The following is a 17,493-nucleotide window of genomic DNA, read 5'->3' on the forward strand; positions in this document are numbered from 1 at the left end:
TCTCTTGCCAAGGCTGCTTTCTGAATTACTTAAAAAGTCACAGACCTGTGGAAGGATTTGCCACTTGGATGGATGACTCTTCAGGATAAATGGAAGAGATGCGGATATAGGTTTAACCACCAGACAAATCAGCAATAACCTATTGGAAAGAGTGAGTAACCGCCTTTAAAAAAAAGCCCTGGTGTCAGGCTTCAGTCAAAGGTACCGGTGTCCCCATCGCTATCGGCACCACGCCCCTGCAGAGAGATTTCCAAGGAGTTCTGGTAGAGCTTTCCGCAGAATCAACGGGCTGCTCTCCACGCAGGGATGCCACTCGCCCTCAGCTTCCAAGGTGAGGCATATACCTCTGATACGGAGAGTGTTAAAGGACTACTGTCGCCATTTCTGTCCCTGTACTCCAGGGTCCCACAAGTTTTAACAAGTTCGCACAGGGTAGAGATGTTGCCCGTAGGATAGACCAAAGCTAAATGGCCTTGGGTTTGAATGGAAAAAATTAGCCTCATCAGCAAAAACCAATGAAGCTAACCTGAACCTAAACTGATCAAGGTCATCACTGGAGGGGAGGTTCCCAAAAAGCCAAACCCCAGGTATCAGGGGCAGAGAACAGAACTGACAAAGGGCTTTCATTCTGGGTTGGGTGGCTGGGTTCTCATTTGCGCCCAGCCTTCCGCCAGGGGAAAATGAATAAGATACAGTGCCTCTTGAGAGCCAGTGGATGCCCATATAAGGTCAATTTTCTTGTGGAGAAAGCCCCAGGGGATCATACATTACCCCCCAGGATAACCACTTCTCCTATTTAGCATGTGAGCGAGTCTGCTCCAAGGGATAATGGGACACTGGGGACTCAATGCCATCAATAAGCCGACGGTGCTCAACCCTGAATTTCATCTCCCCCTCCTTGCCTACTTACTTATTTTACCCAGTTCCCTGATGAGATAAATACTAGCCTAGTTCAATGGGGACAGAATGAAGGTGACGCTGAAGGTGAAGTAAATGTTTAGTGCATTTCTCCTAATAACTCAGCACAAAAACCTGCTTAAATGGAAAAATATGTTTAGTGTCTGGGCCTCTGGAGGGTTTAGGGGGCATTTTTTAACTTGATTTGCTCAATACTTCTTATTGAATCTTGTATCCGTATATATTTGCTTCATTTTGAAGAGCGAGGGAGACAAGTGAACATCTGCAGATAGATATTCGCAGGGCAGAATTGTGAACCAGCATCCAGCCTTCCAAGAAGATGTGTGCGAAAACCACGAACTCTACAGTTATCCTCACAGTTGGTGAGTCCTCAGGGGAAACCTGTACTGGTCAGCTCAGATGACTCAAGTGAAGACTTCCAGCCACTGCGGTTGGCCTCTGTGACCCTCAGAGAGCCCTGGTTGGGGACTGTAGACAATGATGGGATCTCTTATTGACAACTCAAGTGTCGTCTCTTGCCTCAGATGGCTCCACCTGCCCAAGAAAGACCTTTATTTAGAAATGCAACAGTGGAGATTAGCTAATCATTGTTGACTCCAAAGTTTGGAGAGGAGTCCTTGGGGTAGGAGAGACCTTGCAAATTCTTTCTGGGTGCCTTCAGTCAGGATGGAGCCAGTCTCAGTAAAAGCCAGTCAATCGAGTCTCCTGCCTCTTCCCCAAATTGTCCCCCAGCTGGTATCATGAACACTGCTGCTAAGTGTGAATCATGACCTTGGTTGGTCTGCCCAGGGCTCTATCTTTGACTGTCTTCCTTCCACTTACACTCAGTCTCTTGGCATCTCCTCAGTCTGTGTCCTGCTTTTAAAGAACAGCCATGTGCCAATGACACCCAAATTTGTATTTTCAGCCTGAACACCTGCCCTCAACTCCAGACTTTAAACTCTAATCCTCACTTGACATCCTCACTTACATATTTAATAGCTGTCTCAAACTTAACATGTCTTGTACTGAGCTCCTCATATCCTCTCTTACATTTTCCCTATCACCATTAATGGCAACTATATTCATCTGCTTACTCAGTTCAAACACCTTGTCACCACCCTGGGGGCCTCCTTCACTTCCGATCCACATGGGGTAAATCAGCAAATCTTGTTTGGTCTTCCTGCCAAATATGCCCAGAAACTAGCCACTTCCTTTTTTCCCACCCTGCACCAAGCCACCAATATCTTGGCCTGCCTGGGTCATTGCAGTCACTTTCTACCGTGCACCTCTCTTATTTTCTTTCAAGAATTTCCAGAGTGAACCAATTTTATACATATATGAGATCATGTCATTTCTCAGCTTAGAAAGCTCCAATGTCTTTCCATTTCATCCAAAGTAAAAAGCAAATGTCTCTGTGACCCATAAGTGCTACATGAGCTCATCTCTACACTCGCTACCTCTCTGCTTTCATCTCCTACACACTTTTTCTAAACCATTTGGGAATAATTCGGCAACATCGGTACCATTTCCCCCTAAATGCTTAAATGTATATTCCCTAAGAAGTAAGACTTTCTCTTCCATGACTATAGCACAGTTATCAAATTCACAAATTTTAACTTGAAACAATTCTATTACCTAAACCATAGTTTGTATTCGAATTGCATCAATTATCCCAATGTTGTTCTTTAAATATCTCATCCTTAGGCCAGAAACTAGTCCGAGATCTCATAATGCATTTTGTTTTCCTGTCTAGTTAGGGATTTTTTTTTTCCTCAGGAGCTGTTGCTGGACCTGTGTCTTTCTTTACCTTAATGTTTAGAAGAGTATAGGCCAGTTGCTTCATAGATGTCCCTGAATTTGAGTTTGTGGGTGTCTCCCTGTAATTAGATTCAGGTTACACCCTTCCAACAGAAATTCCACAGAATGGCTGTGTCCTCATCACATTATATGATATTGCTCTGTTCCAATATTAGTGGTGTTGGCTTTGATCACTTGTATAAAACAGAATTTACTAGGTTTTTGAACTGTAGTTACTATTTCTCCATTCGTAATTAATAAGTAATTTGGGGGGATATTTTGAGACTATAGAAACACTTATTCCTCATCTAACTTTCACCAGCTACTTGTAGCATCTATGGTTGATTTCTAATTTCATCACTGTTTTATCCACTCAGCAATTTATTTTTAATTTCAGGAATTACACGTTTCATTTTAGAATTTCCATTTCTTTTTACTGCTTTTATTTCTCTGCTGAGATTCCTGATCTGTTCACTTATTAAAATCATATTTTCCTTTACATCCTTAAACATATTTACAAATGTTGTTTTCAGGTCCTGGATTGCAAAATCCATCTAGATCTTATTGGTATTAATGTCTGTTGACTTGGAGTGAAATTTTATGGTTTCTGTGCAAGTCTAGTATGACATTGTGGATGCCCTATCTAGAGATTTGGGATTATGTTACATTCCTCAAAAGTACACTGATTTTTGTTCTACTAGTCAATTAACTTGACTGAACTCAAACTCCAAACTCTGTCTTCCTCAATATGGGCTATGGTGGACACTCTTCAGTCTTTCTTATCTTACAGCTGTTGCTTTTCCCTGGAAATCATGTGGTCTCCCCTATGCATGTTCAGTTCATTAGTCAACCATGACTAAAGAGTTTATACACAGATTGGGGCTTACCTCTTCTGTGGTTTCCTGATTTCTGGAATTCTCCCTTCACTTTCCAGCAGCTACCAGACCAAACTATGCCTGATGACTTCTTAAGCCAATTAAGGTACGAATTTCTCCCTGAGTTCGATCCATGTTTCCCTGTGCAGATTTGGGAGTATCTCAGTCAATACTTCCTCCAGTTTCTGCCTGCTTTTTATTGTTTTTACTGTCTTTACTCAAAATATCAGTTTTTATATTTTGTTACCTGTGGAAAAGTTATTCTGGTATAAGCTATACCATTACAGTCAGAAATAGAATTTCTCAAGGCCCCTGAGTGGTTCAGTCAGTTGAGTGTCTAACTCTTCATTTTGGCTCAGGTCACGATCCCAGGGTCATGAGATCAAGCCCCATGGTAGGCTCCACACTGAGCATGAGCCTGCTAAAGATTCTGTCTCTCTTATTCTGCCCCTCTCCCTTGTTCATGCTCTCTCTCGCTCTCTCTCTAAAAAAATAAAAAAATAAATAAATAAATAAAAAACAAAGAAATTGAATTTACCTAATAATCATTTTAATTTATTTCTTTAAAGGTTTATATATATTTTTTGACACACACACACACACACACACACAGAGAGAGAGAGAGAGAGAGAGAGAGAGTGCAAGCATGAGCCACGAAGGAACAGAGAAAGAGGAAGAGAGAGAATCCCAAGCAGGCTCCTCGTGCTGACAGCACAGAGCCCAGTGCAAGGCTCAGTCTCACAAACTGAGAAGTCAAGAGTCAGATGTTTAACCAACTGAGCCATCCAAGTACTCCTTATCATTTTATTTTATTTTTTAATTTTTTTACAGTTTATTTTTGAGACAGAGACAGAGCATGAGTGGGGGAGGGGCAGAGAGAGAAGCAGACAGAATCTGAAGCAGGCTCTAGGCTCTGAGCTAGCTTTCAGCACAGAGACTGATGCAGGGCTCGAACTCACAAACCATAAGATCTGAACTGAGCCAAAATCAGACACTTAACCTACTGAGCCACCCAGGTGCCCCTTCATTTTAAATTCTATAAGCTTTCATAGTCTCTTAGAGCATTAGGCTTCCTGTCAGTTCTCTTCATGACACTGTACACTTTCCATTTACATTTATTTTTCTTTCTATGCTATAGAATCCAGGCTTTACTCTTCTACTTATTCTTATGACTTACACGAGTGAAGCACCTGGGCATAAATTCTTTAAGAGCATTTCTATTGGTTTGGGTTGAAGTTGCCTTCTTTAGCAAATGAGAAATCTAATAGGTATGCAAATCACATAATTGGAGCTATACAAACTTGGATGGTGGAGAAAATGAACATCTCAGAAGGAAATCTCTCTCCTTTCATCATATAACACATGCATATTCATATATATGTATGGATAATTTAGGAAACCAGAGTTCAGATAGCTGCATAGTTATATGCCTAAGGAGACTGTTAAAGTCCGTGCTGTGCCATAACTTTAAATATACCCACGATACTTTTCCAAGTGTCTCCACTCTATTCTGTCAAAGCCACACAAATCAAAAAAAAAAAAAAAAAAAAAAAAAAAAAAGCACATTCAAAAACAGTCGAGGTATACACTGTCCTATTTAACTCTCTCCTCAAAGTGCTGTTCACTTCCCCAAACCTTCCTTGAGACAAACAGGCACGTGTATTTAAAGCATACCCTGGGGCGCCTGGGTGGCTTAGTCGGTTAAGCGTCAGACTTTCACTTAGGTCATGATCTCACGGTTCGTGGGTTCGAGCCCCGCGTCGGGCTCTGTGCTGACTGCCAGCTCAGAGCCTGGAGCCTGTTTCGGTCTGTGACTCCCTCTCTCTCTGACCCTCCCCTGCTCACTCTGTCTCTCTCTCTCTCTCTCCTAGAAATTAAAAAAAAATAAAAAAATAAAAAAATAAAAAAAAAAATAAAGCATACCCTGCCTGTGTGTGCTCTATGTTCTCATTTCTGTTGGGAGTGGCGTGCATCGCGGGTCTGTTTCCTTCCTGGTGCTGAGAGAACGCAATCTCCTACACAAAGCCAGCTCCACTCCTACTCGTCTTCAACTAGTGGGTGAGTAATTCACTGAGTGCTGGTGGGAAGGGACTAGACTGGTTAGCAGAGAAATCTCAGGTACTTCCCAAATCTGAAGAGAAGGTACAGGAAAACCTCAGGGTTGAGCACAGACCAGAAGGAACTGGGAAGTCATCACGAGAAAGAAACTAGACATGCTTCTCCCCAGAAACTGAAGTTCCCTGAATGCTCTGTTGCCACCCTACAATTTATGGTCATCCCTACTTGTAACTCTAACCTAACAATGTGTCATCTTTACTTTTCATGTTATTTATTTACAAGTGCATTTTCAGTATCAACCCCTTCATTCATTAATCCTAATGTGGCCTTTTCCAATGTCTACTTACCATTTTAAATACTTACTATAATTTACAGGGCTTTCTTGAACACATCCAAGGTATATTATATGGGGCTAGCTTAATGGAAAGTCTTGTATACGAAAGCAGGAAAAAAACACATTTAATTTATGACGGCTTTGAATTTTGATCATAATTTACTCATGGAGACCTATTCATACAAAGCAACACCATACAATTTTTCAGAAGCAATCAAAAAGTAAAACAATAAATGCTGATCTTTTTAGTTTTCTTTTTTTTTTCTGAAAGCTCAAACTATTCCATTCTGGAATTATGCAAATTGTATTTAACTACCAAATACTTAAGATTTTTATAATTGCTCTTGAATTAATTGTGTTAGCGTACATATTAGAAACATTTTAGCGACCACAAATTCTCAAGTTTATGTGTTTCTCTTTTCTCCTTAAAGAAAGTGCCAAAAGTTTACCCCAGGTCAAGTTTAAAAATGCCAAAAGAAATGGACATGGAATTTTTTTTAATGGTTCAAAAAATTATACCCAAAGAAGAATCCTATTTTGCAGATTTTTCATGTGACCCCCTATTTCTAATTCATAGACTGGAGTCTCACCTAAATGAGATGAAAACTCTTACAAGGATTTCACAGTGCAATGGATGCATAAAATGCCTCTTTTGGAAGCCAAGGAGACCCTAGAAAGGCTTCTGTTCTTTCTCCCAAGAGAAAGAAACAAACCATTTTTCAGGGCTCACCATAGTGAGGGAGGTTCTCACAGTAAATGAAAGACACATCATGAAGAAAAGGTCTTTGATGCAATGATATTTGAGTTGAAAAGAAAACGAGGCATCTAGGGGCACCCGGGTGGCTCAGTCGGTTGAGCGTCCGACTTTGGTTCAGGTCATGATCTCAAGGTTTGTGGGTTTGAGCCCCGCTTTGGGCTCTGTGCTGACAGCTAGCTCAGAGCCTGGAGCCTGTTTCAGATTCTGTATCTTCCTCTCTCTCTGACCCTCCCCTGCTTATGCTGTCTCTCTCTCTCACTCACTCTCTCTCTCTCTCAGAAATAAATAAAACATTTAAAAAAGTTTAAAAAAAAAGAATAAAGAAAATGAGGCATCTAAGAACACCAATAGCTTCAGGGCACATAGACACTGGCCAGTATGTCTAGGAGACAGCCAGCAGCGGGCTCAGGAAGCCCAGGGAAAGAGTCTCTACAGAGAACAAGAAAGGCTTTCCGAGCAGGTTGTGTTTGAGTTGGGGTTCAGGTAGAAGAGCTGATTGTTCCAGGCAGAAATACTCATAAGCAAAGAGCACCATAGGAGAAACACTGAAAAGACAGCCGCCCCCCCCCCCCCAACCTGGGACCAGAGGGAGGTTATATGAAGGTGAGTGAAGTTTGACATGGCGACAAAGTAGATTTGGACCAGATATATAAGGAATGGCCCATAATTTAAGATATTTAGGCCTACTCTTGTAACCAATGAACAACCAGCCCCTGAAAGTGTGAGGGCTGTCTGAGTGTAAGTGTCACGTGATTTAGAAACAGCTATCAGGTAATGCTGGAGAAATTGGTCTGATGGAGAGACTGGATTAACCATTGTATTCATGGATCCCTCAGGCAGTACTGAGGGTCTCAAGGAGGGCAGAGCAGTGGGATTGGAAGTGGGGGTAAGAAAGGATGCAGAGAGCATTATGAAGTTACAACAGGGGGAGTGCAGGGGAGGAAGATGAGTGAGAAGCAATGACCAGCTGACCAGAAGGCTGGAGGTGCCGTTAATAGAAACAGGGAAGCCACTGAAAGACATGCAAATGGCATGTTCAGAACAGCAGGGTTGGGGGATCAGTGGCTCCGTGGCTCACCAGGAGGCGCTTTGCATGTGGTCTGCAGAGAAAAGATCCCGTGTCAGATGGGAGTGAATGAACATGCAGAAGGAAGTGGGCAGTGAAGGACAGCTTCCGGAACCATCTAGGTTGGGGATGTCCAGGAATAAGAGAAGGAAATGCAAAGACAAAATAACCAAAGTGAGGCCCCATAAACATGGTCATGGTCTAGAGGGAGGGTCCAGGTAGAGGAATCTTGGAGTGTAGGACGCTGATGTGGGTGAGGATCCGGAGGACCACACCGCTGCTGCAGGGAGCCAGGGCCCAGCCCTCCCCAGCAGTTAGTGTGCGTGTGTGCGCGCGTGCATGTGTGCGTGTGTGTGTGTGTGCGCGCGTGCGCGTGCGTGCACATGCGTGCAGGACCTGCTCGGGCGCCTGGGGACCTACAGCTGCGATGGGACAAATTAACTCAGAAAATAGAATCTGGCAGGAGGTCCAGAGAACGACCAGACAACCGAAGTGCAGTGAGAGTCTAGAAAGATAAACCGGGAGCAGGAGTCGTGAGTAAACCTGGCTGAAGAGTCTGAAAGCCAGTGAGTGACTCGAAGACAAAGTACGCACCGTGGACTATGTCCAGCACAGCGGGATCAGGTGAGCTGTCCCCTCGTCTTCCTGACCGACTGAGCCCCGTCCCTAAAAGACCCCCTCTGGTTTCTGACACACACCCACTTAGAGTTTGGGGATAATCCCCATCAATCAAGGATCTACCTTCCCAGGGACCAAGTCATTGTCCCTCAGAAGCGTTAAACCAGTTCTGCCGTTCTCTGCAGCACCGGGGACACGGCTGGCCCATCGCCGGGAAGATGCGCCCCGCAGCCCACTCCCCCCCTCACAACGCCGAAGCGGGCCTAACCCCGTCGTGCTTGAAGAGTCCCTCCGCTATGACAGATTAGAGAAAAACTTTCTCTCACACTTTATGCTTTATTTTTAAGGGATAAAAAAGGAGAAGAGGAAGTTGAAAGCAAACATCTTTGCAGTATCACAAATGCCTAAATATGGCAACAGTATTCTCCAACCTAGCAGGTGAACAGAAAAACCTGGACTGTCTTCACCACAATGATTCCTCCCCGTAGAGAAGACCCATAGAGAAAAGAGGGGTTAATCTAAGTGAGGCTCTAATGAAAGGCCCCTGATTATTAATCCTCCACTGCTACTCGGCTCATAAATTGTGGGATCTTTCATTCTCGTGCCTCATAATAGACGTGGGAGGAGCCCAACTGACATAGGAAGATTGTAGCATGACATAATAAAAATCACCGAGTGGCATTTTTAAACACCTGCATATGGTTATGGTGCTGCCCTGAGTACAGCCAATGCTGGGGGAGTGATTGTTCCGATGCTCGCTTCGCTGCGTACTTCATCCAGCTCTGTCTGGCTGCAAATGCTTTGGTGAAGATCCCGGAGCTGTGGGAGGGTAAGGGCCACAGACACCCAAACCCGCAACACCAGGAGGGAGGAAGGAGGAGAATGGATGCGTGGAAGCTGTAGAACACTGAAGACCATTCTCAGAGTGTGTCACACATGGTCTCGCCCCGGCGGCCCACGTTACATCAGTACCTTCCTCTGGCTGGAGGGCAGCCTGCCTTAACACCACGTGGCTTAAGTTTTCCAAAAAGAATTTTCAGAAGATGTGCAAGACACCGTCAGAGAAATATTTCAGTACAGTTTCTAATTGTTTGAAATTAACTACCTAAAATCTGCCGAACTGGGTCACTTTGCTTTGGTCTGGCATTCTAATTGTCCAGAATTGAAGCCCAGCTTTCCACGGTTAATCCACAAAGAGCCAGGCTCAAGGATTCATCATGAAACACCAAGCTTTTCCCGGTGAACAGTGCTTATTACCTTACAATGCAAGTTCCCATCTAGTCATCTCACTTGGGCCTCTCCGCAATCCTGCCCAGTTTGCAGGAATGAAAACTTGGGCCCAGAGAGGTTAGGTGAGCTGCCCAAGGTCATGAGGCAACTAATCGTGGGGCCAGGACTTAATACCACCTTCACTCTGTCTTCAGATCATCATGGATTCTTTCCTAGGACTGCAGAGTGTACAAGGAGGTAGAAATGCCAAAACAGTGCCTACATGTGTCTTGGTATAAAGTCCAAGCTTTTTGGAAAACTGGAAAATTATATCCTTTTTTTTCATCTTGTTCATGACTTTAAACTTCCTGTTGTTTTACACACACACACACACACACACACACACACACACACAGAATAGTTTTTCTATCAGTCAGCTGATTGGCATATGATCTTCATCAAAATTTGACTTAGGCTTTTCTTCCTCTAAGCCTTCTTGACAGAGAGCAAATTCATCCTTCCTCAGCACTGATCCCAATCATGGCAGATGCGACCACATCCTTCATAAAATTGGATCTAGTCCCTCCTACCAATATGACCACCACCATCTTTGAGCAGCTGAAGGTTGGAGGACCTAGCAGAAATTAGGGTTAATTTTTAGCTGTTTTCTTTCTTTTCTCTAGATCATCAACTCTTGAAAGGAAAGGTTGAGAATTCTAGGTGTCATCCTGCACATGTGTACTCCTATCAGCAGTCAGAACTTACGGTCTACTAGCACTTTCTCTTTCTCAGGATGTCACTCGCCACCTGCCCTCGTTCTTTGTCCATGGCATTGATGTGACTCTGCTTACCTGGTTCACCCCTCTCTGGGGAATGAGACTTGTGTTCCAGTTAGATGTGGAAATCACTGAGGGCAAGACCACGTTGCTCATTTCTGTGCCCTGGCACATGCCTGAGCTATTGAGCTATTAATTTTTATTTAATACACGTGTTCACTGTTTGTTTGATAACAATTACTTTATTAGGCACCTGCTGTGTGTGTGGCATAGTAAGCATTATTCTGGACACTTTTGCTCAACACCCAGCAATGTTATATGTTCATCATAAGCTTCTACAGGTTAGGACTGTATATGAATCTGTCTTTGGTAGGTATCTTTAAGAAAAAAATTTAGACATATATATATATACACACACATACACACACTGTGGAGGGGATGTTGCCAACATTTGGTGTATACATTAAGTGCCATTTTCCATGAAATTCACATGAAAATTTACATAAGGTTTTATAAGAACTGCAAGAGGCCACTGTGTGTGTCTAATGGTTACTGTTTCCTCCCTGAGTCTTGGCACCAGGGCTTTCTCCTAAGTTGGGTCTGAAGCAGCCTCGCTCATTCAGCCTTGGGTCTCACAGCTCCTTGTTATTCTTCCTCCATCTGAGCCTCTCTTACTTTAACAAATTATATGAACAACCCAGGAAGCCCAGATTTGAAATTCAGTGAACAAAATGTTGGACTCCTATGGAGTGTTTCATTAGGCTAAAGAGAACTTATTCAAAAATCTGATGGAGAAAGAAATTCATGCATTGTCTAGGGCCAAAGAAAAATTCTAGATTATTTACTTTCATTGAAGTATATGTGTTAGTATTTGTTTTTATTCAGAAAGAAGTTCACAAAATCCTCTGGCCATCAGACTCAAGCTTGTGTTATGGAGACAAGGTTACACACTCTCATGTGGCATCACTGGATCGGAGAACAATGCCATGAACCTCAGAGCTCCGTGTGTTTGGGAAGCGCTACGGTCTGAACATTTGTGTTCCCCTAAAATTCCTATGTTAAATCCTAACAATAGATGTGAAGGTATCAGGAGATGAGACCTTTAAGAGACCAGTAGATCATAAGGGATCTCCTCATGAATGGGATTTCTGGCTTATAAAAGAAGGTTCTAAGAGATTCCTCAACCCTTCTACCTTGTGAGGACACCATGAGAAGTCAAAATCCCTTTTCTGGAAGAAGGCTGTGACCAGAACACGACCACATTGGCATCCTGATCTCAGACTTACAGTCTCCTGAATGGTGAGAAATACATTCCTGTTGTTTATAAGCCACACAACCTGGGCTATTTTGTTACTGCAACCCAAAGGGACTAAGGCAAGAAGATTCCATCTGCTCTCATAAAATGGTACCTGGATCATCCAAGGCTGGCAACAGAGAGTAAAACCCCAGAAGGACGGGAAGGTGGATGCCATGACCCCAGCTCTTGTAACCTCAGGGTGAGGTCAGGGAGATCTCTCACTGGTCACTGCTATGGCCACCACGCAGACCGAAGTATGCACACAGATCCCCACCCCCGACAGAGCAGCTGAGAGCATCTGGGATATCTGAACTTGACTCTGCAGGAGGGGCTGGGTACCCAAATGGAAATATACACAAAGGAAGCATCCATGTGGGTGAACTGGTCACCACATTTAGTGTATGGGCCTTGACATTGGCTCATGGCAGAGATATCTGCCTGTCTAGCCCTAAACCTGCAGACCCTTCCTTGGCCTCTGCCTCCTAGAGCACCCTCTCCCACACATCTGACTCTGCAGAGTCCAGTGAAGATGCCATCCAGGGGCAGCTGTTACATCTGAATGCTCAACCCGCTCAGAGAAACTTAAGCTGCACTCTTAGAAGAGAGTTTCTTCCTCCTCACTACAGGGCAGAGTAAATGTCGCCACAGATGTCTACAGTTATTAATCCACATTCATCAATGAACAGCCCATTCTGGCTAGAGACTCCATCATATGGGCATTCTGTTGGCAAAGACAATGAGTGTGACCAATAGTTTCTGAAAGGGAACCTTATAACCAGTGATATATCAATAAGTTTGAAGTCCTAAGACAAAATTTCTGCAAAACACCCCCTGTATCCCATCAACTGCAAAATACGCATATTCCTGTTCCGTGCTCCTGCAGCACGAGGCCTTTGTGCAGTTTCCGACCAGAGAAAGATCTGAAGGCCGCAGGAAGTCTTATCTCCTTCCTCTGTCTTGCTCTCCATTGCTTTTCCTTCTCACATTGTAAAGGTAAAGGCCCTTAAGTACTCTGGTCCTAAATAAAGTGTAGTTAGTTGGTCCTCATACAAGGTCTAAAAGGTTTGTGTGTTTCATAGATAATAGTTGAGAGGGGACTGAAGTCCCTGTAACACCACAAATTTTATCAGCCAGCACCTAAGTAAGTGGGAGCCTCGGTAAATGGATGGGTTATGAATTCCCATTGGCCGATGTTCACCGGGTTAGTGTTCAGGCCTCCGCAAAGGTGGGGAAGGGTCTGCGATGGGGGAGGTGCCACACCCCACACTCTGCAACGCACCTGCTCTTCTAGGTGCTATAGGAGCCATGAGGCTCCTGAGATAAAGGAGGCAGCGCCCCTCACTCAGTTCCCTCCTTCCCACACTCCTCATTCTTCCATTGTTTTTCAAGGCCAAGGTTCACCTGAGGATGAAGAGACTCTTCTGTATTAGGAACCTATTGAATTATTTGAACAATCAGAGCCAGGCAAATTTTCAAAGGCAAGGGAGTTTGTCTTCTGGGCCTTTCTTCTGTTTTCATCAGCTGCTTCCTACCCATGTGCTAAGCATTTTCATGTAGTCTCATCTGTCTTTTCATAAGAAAGCCAGTTGATAAACTAATTCACACTCAGGTGGGCTGTTAAACCACAAAATGCTGGCAAGTAAAACAGCACTTAATAATAAATCACACGACGGTAAGCTCCGCAGCCAGCAGGAAGATGTGGGGGTATGCGTAATCCCCGCTATTTCATGGATCATGCTGCATAGACACCAGTGATCACCGTGCCTCTAAAGCCGGGCTTGGGCGTGGAATGATAACAACATTCCAGGCAGTGTAACAGGACCTTTTTTTTTTCTTTTGATCAATGCTCGCTGATTCAAGGACCATGTTTCTGCTCAGAAATTCATGCTTAACTTCTTGTGAGGTACTATGCTTCTGGAAGGTTTAGAAACTTGTGTTTGCAGATAGTACTTGGGTGCACACTGAGTCCCAGTATCTCTGAATGGACTTTGTTAAGACTCAATGACACATATCTCAACAATAATGAAATTGCCAATCTCATCTTCCTTCAAGATTTTTTTTTTTAATGTTTATTTATTTTTGAGAGAGAGACAGGGTGAGAGTGGGGAAGGGACAGAGAGAGAGGAAGCCGGAATCCAGAGCAGGCTCCAGTCTCTAAGCTGTCAGCACAGAGCCTGATGTGGGGCTCCAACTCACAAACCACGAGATCATGACCTGAGCCAAAGTCAGACGCTTAACCCACTGAGCCACCCAGGCGCCCCCCAGTCCCGTCTTCTTATAACTAGAGAGAAGATGTTAGCAGTGTTAAGAAATCTCACCTTTTCCTTTTGCCTCAGTACTTGACTGTCTCAAGGCTGGAGGCCTACTAGCAGCAGTTGGATTATTAAAATAAAGATGGAAGTTTACCCAAGTAGTGCCATCTCTGAAACAGGATGGCTGATGCATTCTGTACAGTCCCCCCATAATCAGTCGAGCATTGCTCCTAAGAACGGGTGCTCTCTGCCTATGAGAAGGAGCACCATGAATTACTTCATGATGCATGGCCCTGGCATCCCATGCAGATGGACATGGAGGGGTGGGGGCCTCTAAAACGAATGATACATTGGCTTTTCTCGTTAGTAGCAAGCAATAGTGAGTTCTCTTTTCCATAGCTCGGCGCCCCTAATAACATCAAAGAAGTAATGTCCTTCCTTACGCACATAATCTGCTACCGGAGAGAGCCATCAGCCACAGGAAGAATAAAACTCCATATGAACTATTTTCTCATTCGTCAGTTCCTTTTAAGAAAATCATTTTCTTTCATTTTCCTACTTCTTGAAAATGTATTTGAAATTTTTTTGCTGGAGAAGAGTCAGGAAAAGTTGCTTCGGAGGCCCCATATTTAACTTGCTGTTTATTTCTCTTACTCTTTCTGCTAAATGAAACCTCATTCTTGGGCTCCTATCACCCCAGTGGCTGTGGACCCGACTAGACTGACTTCCATGGACAGAATGTTTTGTTTATGGCCTTTCAGCTAATTATCAGTCAATATGCATTTTTAGGAGCCCATGAAATTCAGCATCAAATGCACAAGACTTCTTATATATGAGTTGTAACTTCCCCTAAACTAATGACTATATGGTATGATCTGGGAGAGTTCTCATGGTACAATGTCAAGTATATTTCTGAAAACTAGAAAATTCAGTTGGTGATCTATATACTAAAATCATGTTGGAGCCCTAAAGCTGGCCTGATCACAGTTCTCTTTGATAACTCATTTAGGCTTTGACTAAGCCTGAGAAACAATCCAATACAGTGCCCTCAACTTAATAAGGAGTTCTGTTTCATAGGATTTTCTGTGAACCTGCCTTTCATTTACACTGATACTTAAAGCCCTGCATGTTAGGGTCTCAGAGTTATTTTAGATGCATTACCTTTTCCTCAGCTCATTTTATGATTCAGTAAAAGCTCATCTTATTTTTACTTTTCTTTCTGAAGCATGACCTTAAATAAATAAACTCATTATTTATTTTAACAAAGAGTCACTTGTACTATGAACCTTTAAAGCCAGATGTTGTAAACAGTACCTGCAATTATCTTCTTTTTCAAGTTTTGAAAATGAACACCATATTCATGTGTCCTCACCTTCTTGGGTCTCTTCTACATGACTGTTCCTGCTGAGGAATCAGAGGAGAATGCGAGGGGTGTTTGGAGATTGGGAAAGGATAAAAGTAGCCTCTGCACCCCTGTTAAAAGAGGGTAAAGGCTAATCTTAGCAAATGCAAAAACTGATTCTAGAACATTCATTGAGCAATCAGTTTGCAGCTGCCTACTAGAGTAGGGACACTGAGCATCAAATCATTTTGTAAAAAGGAAACTGGGCTGGAAGAAGTTAAGACCCTTCCCTGACGGGGCATCGGGCCACACGGATGAATGGAATGGACACAGAGACTGCAGTGAGTGGCTTCCTTCCACCCGGGTTCTCCTGGAGACGGCCGGTGTGCCCTCGACTAGGCCCGACGGAGCTCTAATTGCCTCTCAGAGCCAGTGACATGGGACCTTCTAATAGGTAAACCATTTCATAATGAGTCCCTCCTGGTCCTTTAGTAAATAAGTCTCTTGGGAAGAAGGCCAAGAAACCTCAGCCCTTCTCTGAGTTTATTTCTAGAGTGATTACTGTCATGCTTAATTAAGGTCTCTGTGTATCAGATAGGTGCACAGTTAGCTGGAAATGTTTTCAGAGGCTTAGAGTCAAACTTGGGGGAGGGAGGGGCAGTACTAATTTGATTTTTTCTTCCATAGATAAAAATTCCTTCCTCCTCCCACTGCAAGCTTGTTGTGTTTTGTAGTGCACCCAGCCTCACTCAAAAAATTAAAATTAAAATTAAAATTAAAAACCCACAACAGCACTCAATCACGTGGGCAGCCACATCTCAGCACCAGCAGCAAGGACAGAGCAAAGCTCTTCCATAGTTCTGCTCTACAGATGTTCATAGTCTTGGCATCAAAACTGAAACAAACAAACAAATGAAAAAATAAAAGCCTTATTACCAACACCCTAGAAATAAGATTTCAACTCCATTGGAAATTGAATTTCTTCCATATTCAATCAATATTTAATAAAGAGAGAAAAGGATCTCATTACCAAGACCGTCTTGTTTCTCCATAAGTCATCAATGTGAGTTCCAGAATTTCAGGGAGCCGAGTTCTTAATTGGAACATTATATATTCTCTTTGCAGCCAGTGAGCACGCGCCCCTTCCCAAGAACACACCTCAGCCAAACCTTCTCCTGGTTCTCACAGAGATTTTAGAGCAGGCCAGGCCTGGGGGCACCGTGGGGAAGCAGGGAGAGCCAAGCACACCCCAGGGGCGCTGGGTTTATGGAGGGTTGAGTGCATATCAGGCATATCCTCAGGTTTTATTTTCAGGTTGAGTATTGCTAACTAGTCTGTACCAGCCACAGGCTTACTGTGGGGAGTTTATTCTATATCATCTGTGTTCTCTCTTCCTTAGCAGGGCTTAATGAGTTGAAGGGATTGGAAAGTCATTCCCAGCCAAGCCGATATCCTATGAGTTATAAATGACATTTCATCCTCATATGCAGATTTCCTGCACTGGAGTGAATTATTTACAAGATAGAGCTTGTGGGTTCCAACAATCAGCTGCCTGAGATTTACACCCACACTCCAGTTTCTGCTCTCCTGCTGCGAGAATGTGAAGTTTCCCACTGCCCTGTAAGATCTGAAGATTTAACAGGAGCAGAAGCTCCCTTCTCTGGGAGCAGAAACAGAACAGTAAATGAAGCCATTCCAAGCCTGGCTTCTTCCCCTCTCCAAAGAGGATGCTGTGTGCACGGAAATGCAAATGAGGGGCACCAAGGAGAACTTAAATTCTGGGAGACCTTTCTGGCCCATTAGGAGTGATTTCCTAACCTGGAGTTTCACTTAATTAGTATAATCATTTCCTCCAGAATGTGTGAGAATCTGCATTGTCTCCTAACAAAAGCACTGCAGTGAGCTCTCTCTTCTGAGGAACAGAAGGGCTGACAAGCCTCCCAACCTCAAATAAGGATGCTGGAATTACACGGGTCCAGAACCAGGCAAATCCATGAGTAGAACAAAAAGATAGCTCAGAAACCAGTTCAAGTATATTTACATCAGCAGAGTAGGATAAAGGGGTTATTTCAAATTAGTGCAGAAAGAGTTTTAAAAAAAATACTTAGAATGGGGGACACCGGGGTGGCTCACTTGGTTGAGCATCAGACTTTGGCTCAGGTCATGATCTCACGGTTTGTGAATTCGAGCCCCATGGAGGGCCCTGCGCTGA

At 43.6% G+C, this 17,493-nt stretch overlaps 1 long non-coding RNA gene across 1 annotated transcript; it reads right to left on the reverse strand.

The window, feature by feature from the left end:
- Positions 1 to 1,036: 1,036 nt before the first annotated feature.
- LOC120234506 lies at positions 1,037 to 16,349 on the reverse strand. Its single transcript, XR_005529113.1, has 3 exons — positions 16,312 to 16,349; positions 15,254 to 15,412; positions 1,037 to 1,452 (listed from the first exon to the last, which is right to left on the reverse strand). It is a non-coding gene; the product is annotated as an uncharacterized LOC120234506 (long non-coding RNA).
- Positions 16,350 to 17,493: the final 1,144 nt, after the last annotated feature.

Source organism: Hyaena hyaena, unplaced genomic scaffold (genome assembly GCF_003009895.1).
Source record: "Hyaena hyaena isolate Hyena2069 unplaced genomic scaffold, ASM300989v1 scaffold_110, whole genome shotgun sequence".
NCBI lineage: Eukaryota > Metazoa > Chordata > Mammalia > Carnivora > Hyaenidae > Hyaena > Hyaena hyaena.